The following is a 6,026-nucleotide window of genomic DNA, read 5'->3' on the forward strand; positions in this document are numbered from 1 at the left end:
GAGAGAAAGAGACAGAGACGTAGAGAGACAGAGGGACAGATAGATAAATTAAGAGATAGGCAGACAGACATAAGAGAGAGAGAAAGAGAGAGGGAGGGAGCGAGTTTGAGAGAGAGAGGGAGCGAGTTTAAGAGAGAGAGGGAAAGAGAGAGAGAGGGAGGGAGACACGGTGGGACGGAGAAGGATAGAGTGAGACAGAGAGTGACAGAAAGAGTTGAGCAGCCGCCGGTTTGCGGGAGCGAGAAATAAAACAGTTACAGACATGGAATTTATAACAGACAGATAGTCTTGGAAAGGGAGAGATGAACAGAAATGGAGATAGAGAAAAATTCACCGACAGACAGAGATAAATAAAGAGAAATGATAAGCACAGTCCTGGCGGTCCGAGTCCCGACCCTCCTCTGGGCTTCCAGTGTGCCATCCCTCTGTCCATCTGTCTACCTCTCTGTCTGTCCATCCATGTGTTTCTCTCTCATTTCTCCGCAGTGCTCCCATTCTCATCAGGACCACACAGTGACTGTGATTGGAGGGTTTGCCAATATTCCTTTACCTGCAGGGTAGTCATTTACTGCATGTCCAGGTGAGCTCTTTAGTGCCGTTTATTTGAGAAACAAATCATGTGTCGTCTGAGGAGTGGTTCCAAATATCTTTAAAATATATTAACAAATTCAGATTTAGAGTCATGTTGAGACGCAGTGCTCCGAAAGCAAAATATATTTTCCATCCAGTGCGGAGTGCATGAGATGAATAATGAAATGGGATTATGTTCGAGTGTTTAGAATCTTTGAGCTTTCTATGGTTTCACTAATCTAAGATTTGGATTGATTGGATATTTCACCACGTTCTGCAACTCCTCTCTGAATTTAGTTTGTGTCAGCACATAAATACACGTGTTGGTGCAGGAACTGAGAAGCTGAAGAAACCCTGCCACGTTTTCTGTGGTATAAAGAGGATCAGTGAAGGAGGAAGGATAATTACGTGTAATTCGCTGGTAAATGTAAAATACAACCTGTGTCGCCCACAACAGGATAAAACTCCCGGTTGTACTGAAGAGAAAAGTGATAGATTTCCTACGGTTCAACATCTCTGTATCCTTGTGATTCTCTCCATTGCTGCGGCCCCGGAGTTCCTGCGGACTCTACTGGCCGCTAAAATACGTCTGACCGTCAGAACATTGAGCAGCAAAATTAGAAAGAATGGAACGCAAGGTGTTATAATGCGGTGAAACAAGACAAATGCGGTCCATGCGATGGACGTATAGTATCTCGGTTTAAGCTGACAACCCCAGGGTACATTATCAATTATATAGTAAGGTACACTTTTAAAATACCAGCGGGCACACTCTAAACAGCTCAGCACGCTCACTGTTCCGATAATCGCAGCCGCTGTTCTCTCGGTGATGTATTTTGTTTTCAGCTTCTCACAACAAATGGCCACAAATCGATCAAAAGTGAAAGCGACTGTTAACCAGACAGAAACCATCGTGCTAGAAAAAAACATGACTTCAATAAGACTGCAAACGGGAGTAATGTTCAGGAATGAATATGGGAAATAAATGAGACGAATCTGCCTTAATATTGGATCAGATATAATGACCAGGAGATCGGCGCATGCCATTCCTATCACGTAGCGAGAGATACATTTGGAGAGACCGCACTTTCCACGGGACAGGATCACAATCGCCACCAAGTTAACTAGAAAGAAGGGAGAGAAAAGGAAGCAGAGAAATTACTGATCAGATCTGGTGCCAAAGCAACATTTCGACAGAATCTGGGTGAAATTTCCGACTTTTTTGCTGCATCGAACGGTGGAAGCTGATTCTGGAACTGGGCAGTGCTTTCGGGCAGAGAAACGTTTCAAACACATTTATCAATAGTGCATTGGGAAATCAGTACAGAAAGCGAATAAAGTGAGCACCGGATCTATTGGAAGGAACGAGTGACTGCACAGTGCCGGTGGGGAAATGAGAAGCGTTTTTATGGAGCGCGAATGCAACGGGTTAAACCGGATTTTATCTCCAGACGGAGGAGGAAAGATATTAAAGGTCGGGAAGGTTTGTGGAGAGGGTAGGGCATTTGTTGCTGTGTGTTACGAGATCTGAAGGGGCTGACACAAACCGGGAAAGGCCGAGAGCCCTGGAAATGAGTTTAAGGTTTAGGGTCTGATTGTAAGAGGCAGCTGGAGGTGGAGTTAGTGAGTAAAATTGGGAGGGAAACAAGGAAAATGTAATGTAGAAGCTGGAGGTGAGTCTGGAGCACAGGGTTTGGGGAAGCGGACAAACTGAAGCAACGGATGAGGAGACAGGGGATTGAATGCAGTGGGAGGAGAGCCTGGGATTCACATTGAGCCTGCAGCAGAGTGTTAGAGGAAATCTAATTCATAAATCCCAGTAGCACAACTCAATTAATAATTTCAACCATTGGTGTCAGGTAACAGCTCGTTGATGACAAAGTGTGTTCTGTAAATTTATGAAGTAAAATTATATTTAATATGTTAATTAAACCAGCCTCGTTTTCTATTGAATTTAGTTGACAGAGTTTTTAAAATGCAGTATCCTAAAAATGCATTACGCTCAAGAAATGCAGGATTCTATTCTATACAACATTTCAATTATCTTTAGATATTCAGTCAGTAAACAAGTAAAATAACAATTTACCAAAACAGACTGAGGACCACATAGCGACAGAATAAAACCCTCACAATCTCACAACATCCTAATGTCACCTTTAAGGCACATGTTGTCATCTTAATTGTACTGGAAGTTTCAGCAGTTCAATCTGATTCATTATTCACATAACTGCCCCTCTCTCTATCCCCACGCTCTCCCTCTGTTTCTCGCTCTCTTTCCCTTCACCCTCCCTGTAGTTTTCCTTCTCAGTCTATTTCTCCATCGCCCCTCTCCATCTCTCCGCATTGTCTCCAATCACTTTCTCAATGCCTTTTTCACAACCGATTCAATGCGAACATCCTGCAGCTGCATGCTATTCTCCTTCCACGTTTTCAATGTTTCTATTCTCAGAGTCAGTTTGTTCAAAGGTGAAGCCTCTGTGAATAGTTTAATATTTCTATAGAACACCCAATTATCAGTCTACTCACCTGAACAATTTACTTCGTCTCCAATACATGCAACAAACATGATCCTATTTTATTAAAGCGCAGCGCTAGATGGCATGATAGCTCTGTTAACAAAATGACAACATCACCGCTGCTACTTGTAATTCCTACATCAATAGTAGGGCTCCTGATTCCAACAGACAAAGTGCAAAGTGATACAATATAACCTCAAAACATTTCATTTTCTAACGAATGTTAGTGACAGTCATTGAACGCTGAAGCAGAAAACGAGATGTGAAGGTTACAGCTGCAAACTCGGTTCAGTTGCCAGGCCTCCGAAGCAGATTCAGATACATACACAGTGAAATAATATTTCATTACAGTGATAACCAATACTTATTGGAATCCCAGTTAAATGGAACCATGTTATTTCTATAGAACACCCACTTATCAGTCTACTTACCTAAACAATTCCCTTCATCTACAATACATGCAACAAACATGATCCTATTATTTTAAATTGCAGCCCTCCATCTAACACTAAGACCGTGAGCTGTCTAATTTCAATCACTGGAAACACATACATTAATAATATTCCAGGACAGGTAAGTTCACAACATGAAACCCTTATTTCTGAAGGTGTGATATAAAACATAAAATGCTGGAGATACTCGGCAGGTCAAGAAGCTTCTGTCGACTGAGAAAAAGAACTGATGGTCTCATACTTTCTCTTAGCCCAGACTCCTGAATCCAATACTTTCAGTACAGATAATAAGGTACTAACATTTCGAGGGTTGGGTACACAGCGATCGTTGTAGATATAAAGCAGGCAATTCAATACAGAAAGAGCAGAGACAGATACGTCCCATCGTTCACTGCTGGAACAGAACAGGTGACTGTGTAAAACATGCAGCGAGTAAAAGTTTACCAATCACAGTCGCACATTCAACAAAGATTTACATAACTGACTGTTGAGATATCAGCTTACCAGGAACTCCAACAGCTGCAAGAACAGGATAATAAATATCTTCTACCTGAAGGATTAATGGATACTCCATATCTGTGAGAAGCTGCGACTTCTGTTGGAGTGGAATCCCCTGCTCCGGCGGACAGTCTGAGCTGATACATTGCAATGGGCCATGATTTATAGAGGTGGTAAGTCTCCACTGACACTGCTGCACCCCTGATGATTATTATTAGTTTCAGTCACTTGAACAAACACATTATATCAGGACCTTTGACTCTGATGAAAATAACGCGGTGAATAACACTCAAACATCTCAAAGTCCCAGGATGTTACCAAGATCAGACCTCTCTTGGGAATAAGGCTGAAGTTCTGTTCATACAATACTGAACCAACAATAATGAGCGGCTTCATCTGCAGTTTTCATGTACTTGTATTGACCATTTTCACTCCTGCCGATTTATTTATAAATGTTACCGATTTCCCTGCAGTGTACAGTGAATCCACGGACACAGACAGTCCCGTTTCACTCTGTCCCTGCAGTTTCATTGTTCAATTATGAAGATTCAGTCTCTGACACAGGGACAGTTAAAGACCATTTTCAGAATTGGAGCCCAGAAATTACGGTGCATAATATTAGGGAACGGAATCTCAACCACGACCATTGACTTTCTTCTCTCCGCTATTTTAACTCAGGTGGTCGATTCCACATTGGTTAACGGCTCCAGTAAAATCAGAACTGTGCCATCTTCTGACTCCATTCCTCCAGTTCACTCTGGGCTGGCAACTCCCCACCCTCCATCAATGTCAAACGATTCAAAACTCAGCTGCCCTTATCCATCTCTCCCCAGTTTCTAATCGCCCATGACCCTCGCCCTCACAGACCTTCATTGCCTCTCCGTCCACCAAGGCCTTAAATTAAGATTCTGTTCAGTGGGTTTAACCAACTCCATGGCCTCAACACTCTCTATCTCCATCCTCTCCTCCAAACGTGCAACAACTCACCGTGACCTCTCCATACCTCTGACTCTGGCCCCTTTCGATGGGACTTCCTTAACTCTGTACTGGTCTAATCGATCTGATCGTCGTCACAGCGTCTACAGCAATGGATTCTCTTACCACACCTGCATCGTCAACTCCTGAGCTCCGAACTGTCCATTATTTCCCTCTCCTGTTCCTCATCTACATGCTGCCCTTTGTGACATCATCTGCAGACTTGGGCTCTGCTTCCACATGTCTGCTGACATAGAAACAGAGAAACATAGAAAATAAGTGCAGGAGCAGGCCATTCGGCCCTTCGAGCCTGCACCACCATTCAATAAGATCATGGCTGATCATTCACCTCAGTACCCATTTCCTGCTTTCTCTCCATACCCCTTGATCCCTTTAACAGTAAGGGCCATATCTAACTCCCTCTTTAATATATCCAAAGAACTGGCATCAATAACTCTCTGCGGTAGGGAATTACACAGGTTAACAAGTCTGAGTGAAGAAATTTCTCCACATCTCAGTACTAAATGGCTTAGCCCTTATCCTAAAACTATGTCCCCTGGTTCTGTACTTCCCCAACATCGGGAACATTATTCCTGCATCTAACCTGTCCAATCCTGTCAAAACTTTGTATGTTTCTATGAGATACATAGAAACATAGAAAATAGGTGCAAGAGTATGCCATTCGGCCCATTGAGCCGGCACCACCATTCAACAAGATCATGGCTGATCACCCACCCCAACACCTCCCCCCACGCCCCCTCCACATCCCCCGACACCCCCAGCCGCAAGGTCCACATCCAACTCCCTCCCGAACACATCCAAAGAACTGGCTTCAACAACTCTCCGCGGCAGGGAAACCCCACAGGCCAACAACTCCCTGAGTGAAGAATTCTCTCCCAGTCCCAGCCCCAAACTGCCCCCCCCTTCCCAAGAGCATGCCCCCCCTCGGCTCCGGACCCACCCAACACCAGGAACACTACCCCCGCGCCTAACCCAACCCGCCCCGTCAGAATCC

The 6,026-nt window shown here is 44.0% G+C and overlaps 1 pseudogene; it reads right to left on the bottom strand.

The window, feature by feature from the left end:
- Positions 1–793: 793 nt before the first annotated feature.
- On the bottom strand, positions 794–4,112 carry LOC139255595 (probable G-protein coupled receptor 139; annotated as a pseudogene).
- Positions 4,113–6,026: the final 1,914 nt, after the last annotated feature.

This window comes from Pristiophorus japonicus, unplaced genomic scaffold (genome assembly GCF_044704955.1).
Source record: "Pristiophorus japonicus isolate sPriJap1 unplaced genomic scaffold, sPriJap1.hap1 HAP1_SCAFFOLD_62, whole genome shotgun sequence".
NCBI lineage: Eukaryota > Metazoa > Chordata > Chondrichthyes > Pristiophoridae > Pristiophorus > Pristiophorus japonicus.